The 17,782-nt window shown below is 49.5% G+C and overlaps 1 protein-coding gene across 1 annotated transcript in view; it reads left to right on the top strand.

Annotated features, from left to right (window-relative positions):
* LOC140418093 (uncharacterized) overlaps positions 1–17,782 on the top strand; it is a 143,795-nt gene that overhangs the window by 87,876 nt on the left and 38,137 nt on the right. The window lies entirely within an intron of this gene.

The following is a 17,782-nucleotide window of genomic DNA, read 5'->3' as shown; positions in this document are numbered from 1 at the left end:
CGTGACCCCTTCTAGCCCTCCTGACTCCTTGCTTAAGTTCCTTCCTACTTTCCTTATATTCCACACAGGATTCGTCTGTTCCCAGCCTTTTAGCCCTGACAAATGCCTCCTTTTTCTTTTTGACGAGGCCTACAATATCTCTCGTTATCCAAGGTTCCCGAAAATTGCCGTATTTATCTTTCTTCCTCACAGGAACATGCCGGTCCTGAATTCCTTTCAACTGACACTTGAAAGCCTCCCACATATCAGATGTTGATTTGCCCTCAAACATCCGCCCCCAATCTATGTTCTTCAGTTCCCGCCTAATATTGTTATAATTAGCCTTCCCCCAATTTAGCACATTCATCCTAGGACCACTCTTATCCTTGTCCACCAGCACTTTAAAACTTACTGAATTGTGGTCACTGTTCCTGAAATGCTCCCCTACTGAAACATCTACCACCTGGCCGGGCTCATTCCCCAATACCAGGTCCAGTACCGCCCCTTCCCTCGTTGGACTGTCTACATATTGTTTTAAGAAGCCCTCCTGGATGCTCCTTACAAACTCTGCCCCGTCTAAGCCCCTGGCACTAATGAGTCCCAGTCAATATTGGGGAAGTTGAAGTCTCCCATCACCACAACCCTGTTGTTTTTACTCTTTTCCAAAATCTGTCTACCTATCTGCTCCTCTATCTCCCGCTGGCTGTTGGGAGGCCTGTAGCAAACCCCCAACATTGTGACTGCACCCTTCTTATTCCTGATCTCTACCCATATAGCCTCACTGCCCTCTGAGGTGTCCTCCTGCAGTACAACTGTGATATTCTCCCTAACCAGTAGCGCAACTCCGCCACCCTTTTTACATCCCCCTCTATCCCTCCTGAAACATCTAAATCCTGGAATGTTTAGCTGCCAATCCCTTCCATCAACCAGGTCTCTGTAATGGCAACAACATCATAGTTCCAAGTACTAATCCAAGCTCTAAGTTCACCTGCCTTACCCGTAATACTTCTTGCATTAAAACATATGCACTTCAGGCCACCAGACCCGCTGTGTTCAGCAACTTCTCCCTGTCTGCTCTGCCTCAGAGCCACACTGTCCCTATTCCCTAGTTCTCTCTCAATGCTCTCACCTTCTGACCTATTGCTCCCGTGCCCACCCCCCTGCCATACTAGTTTAAACCCTCCCGTGTGACACTAGCAAACCTCGCGGCCAGGATATTTATGCCTCTCCAGTTTAGATGCAACCCGTCCTTATATAGGTCACACCTGTCCCGGAAGAGCTCCCAGTGGTCCAGATAACGGAAACCCTCCCTCCTACACCAGCTGTTTAGCCACGCGTTTAGCTGCTCTATCTTCCTATTTCTAGCCTCACTGGCACGTGGCACAGGGAGTAATCCCGAGATTACAACCATAGAGGTCCTGTCTTCTAACTTTCTGCCTAGCTCCCTGAACTCCTGCTGCAGGACCTCATGCCCCTTCCTGCCTATGTCGTTAGTACCAATATGTACAACGACCTCTGCCTGTTTGCCCTCCCCCTTCAGGATGCCCTCTACCCGTTTGGAGACATCCTGGACCCTGGCACCAGGGAGGCAACATACCATCCTGGAGTCTCTTTCACATCCACAGAAGCGCCTAACTGTGCCCCTGACTATAGAGTCCCCTATTACTATTGCTCTTCTGCGCTTTGACCCTCCCTTCTGAACATCAGAGCCAGCCGTGGTGCCACTGCTCTGGCTGCTGCTGTTTTCCCCTGATAGGCTATCCCCCCGACAGTATCCAAAGGGTATACCTGTACCTGTACCAGTATACCTGTTCGAGAGGGGGACAACCACAGGGGATTCCTGCACTGACTGCCTGCCCTTTCTGGTGGTCACCCATTTCTCTGCCTGCACCTTGGGTGTGACCACATTTATATAACTGCGATCTATGATGCTTTCCGCCACCTGCATGCTCCTAAGAGCATCCAATTGCTGCTCCAACCGAACCATGCGGTCTGTGAGGAGCTCCAGTTGGGTGCACTTTCTGCAGATGAAGCCATCCGGGACGCTGGAAGCCTCCCGGACCTGCCACATCTCACAGTCAGAGCACTGCACCCTCTAACTGACATTGCGTCAATTAATTAAAATTAAAAGTTTTTTTAAATGTTTTACATTTTTTCATTTTTTTAAAGTTACTGTTAACTATCTGTTTCCCAGCACTAGATTTCTAATATAAATGCAAAAGCTAAATATAGTACTCTCCGATCTCTGGCTTAGATACCCCTCTAAATTATAATTAAGTAATTATGTTTAATTAGTTACCAATGCTTAATTTTTAAAATTTAGTGTAGATTCTTAGCTATGAGGAGCGGTTGAATAAACTCGGTTTGTTCTCACTGGAACGAAGGAGGTTGAGGGGTGACCTGATAGGGGTCTACAAAATTATGAGGGGCATAGACAGAGTGGATAGTCAGAGGCTTTTCCCCGGGGTAGAGGGGTCAATTACTAGGGGGCATAGGTTTAAGGTGAGAGGGGCAAGGTTTAGAGTAGATGTACGAGGCAAGTTTTTTACGCAGAGGGTAGTGGGTGCCTGGAACTCGCTACCGGAGGAGGTGGTGGAAGCAGGGACGATAGTGACATTTAAGGGGCATCTTGACAAATACATGAATAGGATGGGAATAGAGGGATACGGACCCAGGAAGTGTAGAAGATTGCAGTTTAGTCGGGCAGCATGGTCGGCACGGGCTTGGAGGGCCGAAAGGCCTGTTCCTGTGCTGTACAGTTCTTTGTTCTTTGTTCTTTGTTCTATTCCCAACCAGCCACTCAGGTCACAGCTTTTCTGTGATGTTACTTCAGTTTCCCCCCGACACACACAATTTGAAAAAGGTATAAAAGTAAAATTGAGTAAAAATCACTTACTTTACCCTCTTACCTTCTGAGTGTCTTAGATGTTCTCAGGTTCTCTCCCTGACAAAGACTGCTCCTCCTCCTCCGAACGGCTCCCGAAACTAGGCCGCGATCTTTTAAAATCTCCGCTCTGACTCGCAACTCCTGCTCTTTTTTAATCTCCCGCGCTTTTTAAATCTCCCGGCTCTCTCTCCTCTCGGCTGTTTTCAATGTCCAAGCTCTCTTTCCTCCAGTGCTTTTTAAATCTCACGTGCTTTTTAAATCTCCCGGCTCTCTCTCCTCCCGCGCTTTTTAAATCTCCCGGCTTTCTCTCCTCCCACGCTTTTAAAGACATAGGTGGCTTTGTTATCTCGATGTTCCAGGGTAGAGTGCAGGGCCATGGAGATGGCGTCTGCTGTGGACCTGTTGCAGCGGTAGGCTGGATCAAGGCAATACGGGAAGCTGGAGTTGATTCATGCCATGACTAACCTTTCGAAGCACTTCATGATGATGGATGTCAGTGCCACTGGACGATAGTCATTAAGGCACGCTGCTTGACTTTTTTTTGGTAAAGGGATGATGGTCATCTTCTTGAAGCAGATAGGGACCTCAGATTGTTATAAAGAGAGGTTGAAGATGTCTCCGAAGTGACTTCTGGGTGCGGCGATGACCAGCTGAGTCGCAAGTTTCGGCAGCTCCCGGTGAAACGGACTTTTGGGCTCTTGATAGGAGCCCCAACGGCAATTTTGACGGCTAAAAACACTGTGCGGTAAACCAGAAGGGAATCCCCCCTGGATACGGATGGAAAAAGGAGAGAGTGGCCAGATTGCAGTGGATCCTTTAGAACAGCGGCAAGGAAGGCAAGCAAAAACCAAGATGGCGTCGGAAGGTGGCAGTTTAACATGGGGCCCTGAACAACAAGAGTTCTTGAAATGCTGTGTGGAAGAGCTCAAAAAGGAAATGAAGAAAGAGCTGTTGGCCCCGATACTACAGGCGATCGAAGGGCTAAAGGAGGAACAAAAGACCCAGGAGCGGGAGCTTCGGGTCGTGAAGGCAAAGGCAGCCGAGAATGAGGACGACATACAGGGCCTGGTGGTGAAGACGGAGACGCATGAGGCACATCAGAAACGATGTGTGGAAAGGTTGGAGGCACTGGAGAACAACGCAAGGAGGAACAACCTGAGGATTCTTGGTCTTCCTGAAGGTGTGGAGGGAGCGGACGTCGGGGCATATGTGAGCACGATGCTGCACTCGTTAATGGGAGCGGAGGCCCCGGCGGGTCCGTTGGAGGTGGAGGGAGCATACCGAGTGATGGCGCGAGGACCGAGAGCAGGAGAAATTCCCAGAGCCATAGTGGTGAGACTCCTCCGTTTTAAGGATAGAGAAATGGTCCTTAGATGGGCAAAGAAAACTCGGAGCAGTAAATGGGAGAACGCGGTGATCCGCGTTCATCAAGACTGGAGTGCGGAGGTGGCGAGAAGGAGGGCGAGCTTTAATCGGGCCAAGGCGGTGCTTCATAAAAAGAAGATAAAATTTGGAATGCTGCAACCGGCAAGACTGTGGGTCACATATCGAGGGAGGCACCACTACTTTGAGACGGCGGATGAAGCGTGGACTTTTATTGTGGAAGAAAAACTGGAATGAGCGGGTTATTAAAAAGAAAGTTCGAACAAAGTGGTGGGGCGAATGTGGGGGGCAAAGAGGGGGGTTAAAAAGGGGGGAAAGAGGAGTTTTATGTACTAATCCTGCGATGTGGTAACTTTTCTCTCTCCCACAGGTGGTGATGGGGGAGGAGGGGAGGTGGAGGAGATGGGGCGTTGGCCATTGGGGGCGGGGCCAAGGGAGAAGCGCGGGCTTGGTTCCCGCGCTATGATAATCATGGCGGGAATAGAGAAGCAGGAAGGAGGGGGCGTCGCACGGTGCGAGCCGAGGTCACGGGGGGAAGCCGAGGTCGGCCAGAGTTTGCTGACTTCTGGGAGCAACATGGGGGGAGTAATTACGCTAGCGGGGGATCTAGCGGGGGGGGGGGGTGGGAGGGGGGAATTACTGGGTTGCTGCTGCTGGGGAGAGGGGGGAGCTGGTATGGGAGAGGAAGGGCGGGGGGGCACCGCCTGGGGGAGATACAGCTGCGTGGGAACCGGGTGAGGAGCTGGAAAAAGGTGATGGCTAATCGACAAGGGGGGGGGGGGGTAGGAAGCCCCCCAACCCGGCTGATCACGTGGAACGTGAGAGGGCTGAACGGGCCGATAAAGAGGGCACGGGTACTCGCACACCTTAAGAAACTTAAGGCAGATGTGGTTATGTTACAGGAAACGCACCTGAAACTGATAGACCAGGTTAGGCTACGCAAAGGATGGGTGGGGCAGGTATTCCATTCGGGGCTAGATGCGAAAAACAGGGGGGTGGCTATATTAGTGGGGAAGCGGGTAATGTTCGAGGCAAAGACTATAGTGGCGGATAACGGGGGCAGATACGTGATGGTGAGTGGCAAACTACAGGGGGAGATGGTGGTTTTGGTAAACGTATATGCCCCGAACTGGGATGATGCCAATTTTATGAGGCGGATGCTAGGACGCATTCCGGACCTAGAGATGGGAAAGCTGATAATGGGGGGAGAATTTAATACGGTGTTGGAACCAGGGCTGCATAGGTCGAAGTCCAGGACTGGAAGGAGGCCGGCAGCAGCCAAGGTACTTAAAGATTTTATGGAGCAGATGGGAGGTGTAGACCCGTGGAGATTTAGCAGACCTAGGAGTAAGGAGTTCTCGTTTTTCTCCTATGTCCATAAAGTCTATTCGCGAATAGACTTTTTTGTGCTGGGAAGGGCATTGATCCCGAAGGTGAGGGGAACGGAGTATACGGCTATAGCCATTTCGGATCACGCTCCACACTGGGTAGACTTGGAGATAGGGGAGGAAACAGGAGGGCGCCCACCCTGGAGAATGGACATGGGACTAATGGCAGATGAGGGGGTGTGTCTAAGGGTGAGGGGGTGCATTGAAAAGTACTTGGAACTCAATGATAATGGGGAGGTCCTGGTGGGAGTGGTCTGGGAGGCGTTGAAGGCGGTGGTTAGAGGGGAGCTGATATCAATAAGGGCACATAAAGGGAAGCAGGAGAGTAAGGAACGGGAGCGGTTGCTGCAAGAACTTTTGAGGGTGGACAGACAATATGCGGAAGCACCGGAGGAGGGACTGTACAGGGAAAGGCAAAGGCTACATGTAGAATTTGACTTGCTGACTACGGGCACTGCAGAGGCACAATGGAGGAAGGCACAGGGTGTACAGTACGAATATGGGGAGAAGGCGAGCAGGTTGCTGGCACACCAATTGAGGAAAAGGGGAGCAGCGAGGGAAGTAGGGGGAGTGAGGGATGAGGAAGGAGAGATGGAGCGGGTAGCGGAGAGAGTGAATGGAGTGTTCAAGACATTTTATAAAAAATTATATGAAGCTCAACCCCCGGATGGGAGGGAGAGAATGATGGGCTTCTTGGATCGGCTGGAATTTCCCAAGGTGGAAGAGCAGGAAAGGGTGGGACTGGGAGCACAGATCGAGGTAGAAGAAGTGGTGAAAGGAATTAGGAGCATGCAGGCGGGAAAGGCCCCGGGACCGGATGGATTCCCAGTCGAATTCTATAGAAAATATGTGGACTTGCTCGCCCCGGTACTGACGAGGACCTTTTAATGAGGCAAAGGAAAGGGGACAACTGCCCCCGACTATATCTGAAGCAATGATATCGCTTCTCTTAAAGAAGGAAAAGGACCCGCTACAATGCGGGTCCTATAGACCTATTTCCCTCCTAAATGTAGATGCCAAGATCCTGGCCAAGGTAATGGCAATGAGAATAGAGGAATGTGTCCCGGGGGTGGTCCACGAGGACCAAACTGGGTTTGTGAAGGGGAGACAGCTGAACACGAATATACGGAGGTTGTTAGGGGTAATGATGATGGCCCCACCAGAGGGGGAAACGGAGATAGTAGTGGCGATGGATGCCGAGAAAGCATTTGATAGAGTGGAGTGGGATTATTTGTGGGAGGTGTTGAGGAGATTTGGTTTTGGAGAGGGATATGTTAGATGGGTGCAGCTGTTGTATAGGGCCCCAGTGGCGAGCGTGATCACGAATGGACGGGGATCTGCATATTTTCGGCTCCATAGAGGGACAAGGCAGGGATGCCCTCTGTCCCCATTATTGTTTGCACTGGCGATTGAGCCCCTGGCGATAGCGTTGAGGGGTTCCAAGAAGTGGAGGGGAGTACTTAGAGGAGGAGAAGAACACCGGGTATCTTTGTATGCGGACGATTTGCTACTATACGTGGCAGACCCGGCGGAGGGGATGCCAGAAATAATGCGGATACTTGGGGAGTTTGGGGATTTTTCAGGGTATAAATTGAACATGGGGAAAAGTGAGTTGTTTGTGGTGCATCCAGGGGAGCAGAGTAGAGAAATAGAGGACCTACCGTTGAGGAAGGTAACAAGGGACTTTCGTTACCTGGGGATCCAGATAGCGAGGAATTGGGGCACATTGCATAGGTTAAATTTAACGCGGTTGGTGGAACAAATGGAGGAGGATTTCAAGAGATGGGATATGGTATCCCTGTCACTGGCAGGGAGGGTGCAGGCGGTTAAGATGGTGGTCCTCCCGAGATTCCTCTTTTGTGTTTCAGTGCCTCCCGGTGGTGATCACGAAGGCTTTTTTTAAAAGGATAGAAAAGAGCATCATGGGTTTTGTGTGGGCCGGGAAGACCCCGAGAGTGAGGAAGGGATTCTTACAGCGTAGCATAGATAGGGGGGGGGGGGGGGGCTGGCACTACCGAGCCTAAGTGAGTATTATTGGGCCGCTAATATTTCAATGGTGAGTAAGTGGATGGGAGAGGAGGAGGGAGCGGCGTGGAAGAGATTAGAGAGGGAGTCCTGTAGGGGGACTAGCCTACCGGCTGTGGTGACAGCCCCATTGCCGTTCTCACCGAGGAACTACACCACAAGCCCGGTGGTGGTGGCTACACTGAAGATTTGGGGACAGTGGAGACGGCATAGGGGAAAGACTGGAGCCTTGGGGGGGTCCCCGATAAGAAACAACCATAGGTTTGCCCCGGGGGGAATGGATGGGGGATATGGAATGTGGCAAAGAGCAGGAATAACGCAACTGAAAGATCTGTTTGTGGATGGGAAGTTAGCGAGTCTGGGAGCGCTGACCGAGAAATATGGGTTGCCCCAAGGGTATTCAGGTATATGCAACTGAGGGCTTTTGCGAGGCAACAGGTGAGGGAATTCCCGCAGCTCCCGACACAAGAGGTGCAGGACAGAGTGATCTCAAAGACATGGGTGGGGGATGGTAAGGTGTCAGATATATATAGGGAAATGAGGGACGAAGGGGAGACTATGGTAGATGAACTAAAAGGGAAATGGGAAGAAGAGCTGGGGGAGGAGATCGAGGAGGGGCTGTGGGCAGATGCCCTAAGCAGGGTAAACTCGTCGTCCTTGTGTGCCAGGCTAAGCCTGATTCAGTTTAAGGTATTACACCGGGCGCATATGACTGGAGCACGGCTCAGTAAATTTTTTGGGGTGGAGGATAGGTGTGCGAGGTGCTCGAGAAGCCCAGCGAATCATACCCATATGTTTTGGTCATGCCCGGCACTACAGGGGTTTTGGATGGGGGTGACAAATGTGCTTTCAAAAGTAGTAGGGGTCCGGGTCGAACCAAGCTGGGGGTTGGCTATATTTGGGGTTGCACAAGAGCCGGGAGTGCAGGAGGCGAGAGAGGCCGATGTTTTGGCCTTTGCGTCCCTAGTAGCCCGGCGCAGGATATTGCTAATGTGGAAAGAAGCCAAGCCCACGGGGGTGGAGACCTGGATAAATGACATGGCGGGGTTTATAAAGCTAGAGCGGATTAAGTTCGTCCTAAGGGGGTCGGCTCAAGGGTTCACCAGGCGGTGGCAACCGTTCGTCGAATACCTCGCAGAAAGATAGACGGAATGGAAAAAAGAAGGCAGCAGCAGCAGCCCAGGATCGGGAGGGGGGGGGGGGAGGAGGAACCAGAAGGACTCTCAGGGTTGTTAATATATACTGTATAATATGTATAGGTCGTTGCTATAGATAATTATATATTGGACTGTTAAATTATATTTTTGGAGAGTGTTACTTGTGACAAGGCAGTTGCCAATTAGGGCTAGTTTTCATTTTTGTTATTTATTATTTATTCATTTTTTGTTTATAAAATAGGTCATTGTTATTTGTGTTGTTATAATATTGTGTAAAGGATGCACAATGTACTGTGTTGGTTGACCAAAAATTTTCAATAAAATATTTATTTTAAAAAAATGTCTCCGAATACCCCCGCCAGCTGATCCACGCAAGACCTGAGTGCGCATCCGGTACCCCATCCGGGCCAGTTGACCTTTGAGAAGGCTGCTCTGATGCCTGCAGTGGTGATCTCAGATACAAGTTCATCAGCGGCTTCTGGGGTGGAGGGCTCGCTCTCGCTGATCTCTTGCTCAAAGCGTTGAGCTCATCAGGGAGGGGTGCGTTGGAGCCGGCGATTTTACATGCCTTCATCTTGCAGCCTGTTAAAGTCTTACAGACCTTGCCACAGACAGCGGGGATCCGTGTGGCTTGCCTGGGACTCGAGCTTGGTCTGGTACTGTCTTTTGGCATCTTTGGTGGATTTCTTTAGATCATATCTGGCTTTCTTGTAGAGGTCAGAGTCGCCTGACTTGAATGCCTCAAACCTAGACTTCAGCAAGCAGTGGATATCCCTGTTCATCCAGGGTTTCCAGTTGGGAAACACGCGGATTTGCTTCTTTGGCACAGTCTTCTACACACTTACAAATGAAGTCAGTTACTGTAGTGGCGTACTCGTTCAGGCTGGTCGCAGAGTTTTTAAATACTGACCAGTCCACTGACTCTTAAGCAGTCCCATAGGAGACCATCCGATTCCTCAGACCAACAATGCACGACTTTCTTTGACGGATTCTCCTGCTTCAGTTTTTGCTTATAAGCCGGGAGCAGGAGTACAGCCTTGTGGTCAGATTTGCCAAAGTGTGGGCGGGCGATAGAGCAGTAGGCATAACATAGAACATACAGTCAGAAGGAGGCCATTCAGCCCATCGAGTCTGCACCGACCCACTTAAGCCCTCACTTACACCCTATCCCCGTAACCCAATAATCCCTCCTAACCTTTTTGGTCACTAAGGGCAATTTATCATGGCCAATCCATCTAACCTGCATGTCTTTGGACTGTGGTAGGAAACCGGAGCACCCACAGGAAACCCACGCAAACACGGGGAGAACGTGCAGACTCCACACAGTGACCCAGCGGAGAATCGAAGTTGGGACCCTGCCGCTGTGAAGCCACAGTGCTATCCACTTGTGCTACCGTGCTGCCCATGTTTGATATTTGTGTAGCAGTGGTCCAGGATGTTTAGGCCTCTGGTGGAACAGGTGACGCGTTGGGGGTAACTTGGTAGTACGCTCTTGAGCTTGGCCCAATTGAAGTCCCCAGCTACAATGAACAAGGCCTTGGGATGTTTCGTTTCAAGGCTATTTGTGGTGGTAAATATTTCGTCCAGTGCGATTTTCAGGTTCGCATGGGGTGGGATGTAAACTGCCGTCAGGATAACGGAGCTGAACGCCCACGGAAGGTAGTAGGGGTGGCATTTTAGCGTCAGGTATTCTAGGGTCCGGCGAGCAGAAACTCGCCAGTGTTGCTACAACTAGGCACCAGGAGGTGTTGATTAGGAGGCAGACCCCACCTCCCCTTGCCTTGCCTGAGGCCAGAGTATGGTCCATTCGGTGGACTGAGAAGCCCTCTGGTTGTAGGGTCACTGTTGCGAGTCATGCATCTGCTCCGAATATGGAAAGGGATTCACTGAGTTATCCCATGTGCTGAGACACCAGCAAGTTCACAAACAACTACAGTGATTGGATTTTGCTGTTGATCACATCCAGGACCGAACAATGTTCATTGTGGTCAGTTTCTGCTGATGTTAATACATTCAAACATGCGAATTAGGAGCAGGAGTCAGCCACTCAGCAAACATTCAGTAAGATCATGGCACATCTGAATGTAACCTCAACCCCTGCCTACCCCGGTAATATTTCATCCCATTGTTGATCACAAATGTAGTTAACTTTGCTTTAAAATATTTGAAGACTCTGCTTCCACCTTTTGAGGGAGAGGATTCCAAAGATTCACGATCCTCTGAGCGAGAAACATTCTTCTCCTCTCTGACTTAAATGAGGAACACCTTATTTTCGAAGTGATCCCTTGTTCAATATTCTCCGACAAAGGCAGCATGGTAGCACAGTGGTTAGCACAGTTGCTTCACCGTTCCAGATTTGATTCCTGGCTTGGGTCACTGTGCGGAATCTGCACGTTCTTCCCGTGTCTGCGTGGGTTTCCTCCAGGTGCTCCGGTTTCCTACCACAGTTCAAAAAATTGCAGGTTAGGTGGATTGGTCATGATAAATTGCCCTTAGTGTCCAAAAAGATTAGGTGGGGTTACGGGGATAGGGTGGAGGCGTGGGCTTAAGTAGGGTGTGTTTTCCAAGGGCTGGTGCAGACTCGATGGGCCGAATTGCCTCCTTCTGCACTGTAAATTCTGTGAAGAGGAAACATCCCTATCTTTCAGGTTTCTAGTGAATTCAAACATAACCTCACCAACCTTTTCTCATAAGGTATCCCATCTATTAGTCTGGTGAACTTTCTCTCAACTGCTTCAAATGCATTTGCTACTTTATGTAAATAAGGAAAATGAACTGTAGTCCAGTTAAACGAATTGATATTTTAGATCAAGTTGAATAAATTAACTCGAAGTTAATTACAATGTTTTGAGTCTTTTTAATACCTCTAAACTCAATTTAATTCCTTTTGAAGGTAGTCCTCCTCCCTGTTTCTCCTCCAACCTCAAGCGTGGGGAGCTCATAGAGCAAAATACAAGTCTGGGATGAGTTTGGAGCTCGGGAGATAATAAATAACAAATATGTAATGGACACAAGTCAAAAGGAGTTGTAATGCCAGTATTAAAGTCTAAAGCAGGTCTTATTGGCTGACAAAAGGGTCAGCCCTGTCTGAAAGGAAGTTAAGAGAGAGAAGAGCATAACAAGTGTCAGCACTTTCTGAACACAAAACATGAGCACAAACACAGACTGACTCTTTGGCAGCAGGGAAAAGAGGTGGAAACAAAATCAGAATGGAGGGCAGTGAGGATCTTTTGACTTCTCTTTGAGGATAGGAGACTAATCCTGTCACTGATTATTCAGTTTGTTGGTTTTTTTCTCTTTCATTACTCTAGATTATTTCAGTTCTCAAACTTTCAGTTCCTCAACACAGATCCCCAAACCGGATACTGAATTGCCTTTCTCACAACACTGTGTTCATTCCCTCCAATAATCGCTGCTGTCTGTCAGAGAATTTACAGTGCTGAAGGAGGCCATTCGGCCCAATAGTCTGCACCGGCCCTTGGGAAGAGAACCCCACCCAAGCCCAAACCTCCACCATATCCCCGGAACCCAATAACCCCACTCAATCTTTTTGGACACTAAGGGCAATTTAGCATAGCCAATCCACCTAACCTGCACATCTTTGGACTGGGAGGAAACCGGAGCACCCGGAGGAAACCCACGCACACATGGGGAGAACGTGCAGACTACATACAGTGACCCAAGCCGCGAATCGAACCTGGGACCCTAGATCTGTGAAGCAAATGTGCTAACCACTATGCTACCGTGCTGCCCTGTCCGAAATGTTGTAAATAATGAAGACGAACAGCAACTTCAGAATCTGGAGGTCTTGTACCCATCAGGCCTATTGGTGGAGGATGTCCCCCCATCCACATCAGAGCTAAACAGTGCGCACGCGCGATTCTACAGCCCCGAGTCCATGCGCAGCTACTCCCAGTCAGTGACGTATGCACAATGCGAGTGTGGGCGATGCTGAGCGGCTTGTTTGTGATGTGCAGTCGGTATGTTTATTGGGTGTCGGGAGGCTAGCAACGGATGTAATGGGCGGGTGGGAAGGTTCCATAAACAACCAGTGTGGGCCCTAAACCATGGAACTACGGGTGGGGACCAAGCTGTGCGTCTTTGCCCGATTATAGACCCGAGCCAACGGCCGAGATCTTTACAGGAGGCAGAACGCACGCGCAGCCAGCTGAACTCCGGGCCAATCAGAGAGAGCCGCGATAAGCCCCGCCCTTTCACCACCAGCCGTCCCCCTGTGCTGGAGGCCTCAACCCCACAATAAGGAGTTGCAGTTCTAGCCGTGATTTCTGCTCAAATGTGCGACCATTTTGGTGCAGCAACGGAGGGTGGGCAGGGTCCCAGTGACCAGGAGAGAAAATGGTTGATTCATTGACAGTTGCAGGATTTCTTAAAATAGTCTGTAAACTCGGATTTAAAACCACAAGAGACAATAAATCACAGGTGTGGCGTTCGGTGTGAAATCAAATTTTTGCTGATAAAACCAGAGATCAGGCTTGCAGAGAGAAACGATGAACACCATAAATTTATGGTGTTAATAGGGTGGTGAAAAAGCCATATGGGACACTTTCCTTTATGAAATGAAATGAAAATTGCTTATTGCCACGAGTAGGCTTCAATGAAGTTACTGTGAAAAGTCCCTAGTCGCCACATTCCGGCACCTGTTCAAGGAGGCTGGTACGGGAATTGAACCGTGCTGCTGGTCTGCTTTAAAAGCCAGCGATTTAGCCCATTGTGCTAAACCAGCCTTATCAATTGAGGTATGGATTACAAAAGCAGGAAAGCCATGTTGGAGATGTATTGAACATTGGTAAGGCCACAGCTGGAGTACTGTGTGCAATGCCACATTGTCAGGGCAGCATGGTGGCACAGTGATTAGCACCGCTGCCTCAGAGCGGCAGGGACCCGGGTTCAATTCCGGCCTTGGGTCTCTGTATGGAGTTTGCACTTTCTCCCCGTGTCTGCGTGGGTTTCCTCCGGGTGCTCCGATTTCCACCCACAGTCCAAAGATGTACAGGTTAGGTGGATTGAACAAAGAACAATACAACACAGGAACAGGCCCTTCAGCCCTCTAAACCTGTACCAATCATGATACCACCCTTGGCCAAAACCCTCAGCACTTCCTAGTGCCGTATCATATGACCATAAGACATAGGAGCAGAATTAGACCACTCGGCGCATCGAGTCTGCTCCGCCATTCAATCATGGCTAATATTTTTCTCATCCCCATTCTCCTGCCTTCTCCCCATAACCCCTGAACCCTTTATTGTCCAAGTCCTTCTGGTTCCTCAATACCAGCTGCATCCTTGAGATCTTTGTATCATCTGCAAACTTAGCAACCGTGCCTTCAGTTCCTTCCTCCAGATCATTAATGTACATTGCGAAAAGTTGTGGTCCCAGCACAGACCCCTAGAATTGCCCGTCTTCTGCCACCCTCCCTTCTTAAACAGGGGTGTTACATTAGCCACTTTCCAGTCCTCTGGGATCCTTCCTGCCTCCAGAGATTCCTGAAAGATCATCACCAATGCCTCCACAATCTCCTCAGGTATCTGTTTTAGGACCCTGGGGTGTAGTCCATCCGGTCCAGGTGATTTATCCACCTTCAGACCTTTCAGTTTCTCCAGAACCTTCCCCTTAGTAATGGTCACTGCACTCACCTCTGCCTCCTGGAGCTCTGGCATCCCACTGGTGCCTTCCACCATGAAGACTGATGTAAAGTAACTATTCAGTTTGTCTGCCATTTCTTTGTTTCCTGTTATTACTTCTCCAGCCACATTTTCCAGTGGTCCAATGTCTATTTATGCCTCTCTTTTACCTTTTATATATAGAAAAAAACTCTTCCTATCTTCCTTTATATTACTAGCTAGCTTGCACTCATACTTCATCTTCTCCCCCCTTATTGCTTTTTTAGTTGTTCTCTGCTTGCTTTTAAAGGCTTCCCAATCCTCTGGCTTCCCACTAATCCTCACCACTATGTATGCTTTTTCTTTTGCTTTTATGCTGTCCTTGACTTCTCTCGTTAACCATGGGTGCCACATCCTCCCCTCCGCTCTGAGGCAGCGGTGCTAATCACTGTGCCACCATGCTGCCCTGACAATGTGGCATTGCAGACAGTACTCCAGCTGTGGCCTTACCAATGTTCAATACATCTCCAACATGGCTTTCCTGCTTTTGTAATCCATACCTCAATTGATAAGGCTGGTTTAGCACAATGGGCTAAATCGCTGGCTTTTAAAGCAGACCAAGGCAGGCCAGCAGCACGGTTCAATTCCCGTACCAGCCTCCTTGAACAGGTGCCGGAATGTGGCGACGAGGGACTTTTCACAGAAACCGTGGACGTCTGGGAAGACCCTCACCAATAAATTCTGGTGGAGAGGAAACCCGAGACACTACACGTGTAGTGTCTCCCACCCGCCCTCCTCCTCTAACCTAATAATAAAACCCATTGGTCTGAGGTAAGTACCATATTTTATTATATTATTATTATTTTTTGTAAAAATTTAATTTAGTTGTTAGCCAGATCTTGGTAGAAAGTTAGAGGAATGGCAGGGAAGGGAGTGCAATGTTCCTCCTGCAAGATGTTTGAGGTGAGGGATGCAGTTAGTGTCCCTGCTGATTTTACCTGCAGGAAGTGCTGCCATCTCCAGCTCCTCCAAGACCGAGTTAGGGAACTGGAGCTGGAGTTGGAAGAACTTCGGATCATTCGGGAGGCAGAAGGGGTCATAGATAGCAGCTTCAGGGAATTAGTTACACCAAAGATTGGAGATAGGTGGGTAACTGTAAGAGGGACTGGGAAAAAGCAGTCAGTGCAGGGATCCCCTGCGGTCGTTCCCCTGAGAAACAAGTATACCGCTTTGGATACTTGTGGGGGGGGGGGGACTTACCAGGGGTAAGCCATGGGGTACGGGCCTCTGGCACGGAGTCTGTCCCTGTTGCTCAGAAGGGAAGGGGGGGAGAGGAGCAGAGCATTAGTAATTGGGGACTCTATAGTCAGGGGCACAGATAGGAGATTTTGTGGGAGCGTGAGAGACTCACGTTTGGTATGTTGCCTCCCAGGTGCAAGGGTACGTGATGCCTCGGATCGTGTTTTCCGGGTCCTTAGGGGGGAGGGGGAGCAGCCCCAAGTCGTGGTCCACATTGGCACTAACGACATAGGTAGGAAAGGGGACAAGGATGTCAGGCAGGCTTTCAGGGAGCTAGGATGGAAGCTCAGAACTAGAACAAACAGAGTTGTTATCTCTGGGTTGTTGCCCGTGCCACGTGATAGTGAGATGAGGAATAGGGGGAGAGAGCATTTAAACACGTGGCTACAGGGATGGTGCAGGCGGGAGGGATTCAGATTTCTGGATAACTGGGGCTCTTTCTGGGGAAGGTGGGACCTCTACAGACAGGATGGTCTACATCTGAACCTGAGGGGCACAAATATCCTGGGGGGGAGATTTGTTAGTGCTCTTTGGGGGGGTTTAAACTAATGCAGCAGGGGCATGGGAACCTGGATTGTAGTTTTAGGGTAAGGAAGAATGAGAGTATAGAGGTCAGGAGCACAGATTTGACGTCGCAGGAGGGGACCAGTGTTCAGGTAGGTGGTTTGAAGTGTGTCTACTTCAATGCCAGGAGTATACGAAACAAGGTAGGGGAACTGGCAGCATGGGTTGGTACCTGGGACTTCGATGTTGTGGCCATTTCGGAGACATGGATAGAGCAGGGACAGGAATGGATGTTGCAGGTTCCGGGGTTTAGGTGTTTTAGTAAGCTCAGAGAAGGAGGCAAAAGAGGGGGAGGTGTGGCGCTGCTAGTCAAGAGCAGTATTACGGTGGCGGAGAGGATGCTAGATGGGGACTCTTCTTCCGAGGTAGTATGGGCTGAAGTTAGAAACAGGAAAGGAGGTCACCCTGTTGGGAGTTTTTTATAGGCCTCCTAATAGTTCTAGGGATGTAGAGGAAAGGATGGCGAAGATGATTCTGGATATGAGCGAAAGTAACAGGGTAGTTATTATGGGAGACTTTAACTTTCCAAATATTGACTGGAAAAGATATAGTTCGAGTACAATAGATGGGTCGTTTTTTGTACAGTGTGTGCAGGAGGGTTTCCTGAAACAATATGTTGACAGGCCAAGAAGAGGCGAGGCCACGTTGGATTTGGTTTTGGGTAATGAACCAGGCCAGGTGTTGGATTTGGAGGTAGGAGAGCACTTTGGGGACAGTGACCACAATTCGGTGACGTTTACGTTAATGATGGAAAGGGATAAGTATACACCGCAGGGCAAGAGTTATAGCTGGGGGAAGGGCAATTATGATGCCATTAGACGTGACTTGGGGGGGATAAGGTGGAGAAGTAGGCTGCAAGTGTTGGGCACACTGGATAAGTGGGGCTTGTTCAAGGATCAGCTACTGCGTGTTCTTGATAAGTATGTACCAGTCAGACAGGGAGGAAGGCGTCGAGCGAGGGAACCGTGGTTTACCAAGGAAGTGGAATCTCTTGTTAAGAGGAAGAAGGAGGCCTATGTGAAGATGAAGTGTGAAGTTTCGGTTGGGGCGATGGATAGTTGGTAGCGAGGAAGGATCTAAAGAGAGAGCTAAGACGAGCAAGGAGGGGACATGAGAAGTATTTGGCAGGAAGGATCAAGGAAAACCCAAAAGCTTTCTATAGGTATGTCAGGAATAAGCGAATGACTAGGGAAAGAGTAGGACCAGTCAAGGACAGGGATGGGAAATTGTGTGTGGAGTCTGAAGAGATAGGCGAGATACTAAATGAATATTTTTTGTCAGTATTCACTCAGGAAAAAGAGAATGTTGTGGAGGAGAATGCTGAGCCCCAGGCTAATAGAATAGATGGCATTGAAGTACGTAGGGAAGAGGTGTTGGCAATTCTGGACAGGCTGAAAATAGATAAGTCCCCGGGACCTGATGGGATTTATCCTAGGATTCTCTGGGAGGCCAGGGAAGAGATTGCTGGACCTTTGGCTT

Source organism: Scyliorhinus torazame, chromosome 5 (assembly GCF_047496885.1).
Source record: "Scyliorhinus torazame isolate Kashiwa2021f chromosome 5, sScyTor2.1, whole genome shotgun sequence".
Taxonomy (NCBI): domain Eukaryota; kingdom Metazoa; phylum Chordata; class Chondrichthyes; order Carcharhiniformes; family Scyliorhinidae; genus Scyliorhinus; species Scyliorhinus torazame.
This window is presented reverse-complemented; position numbering and strand designations above follow the sequence as displayed.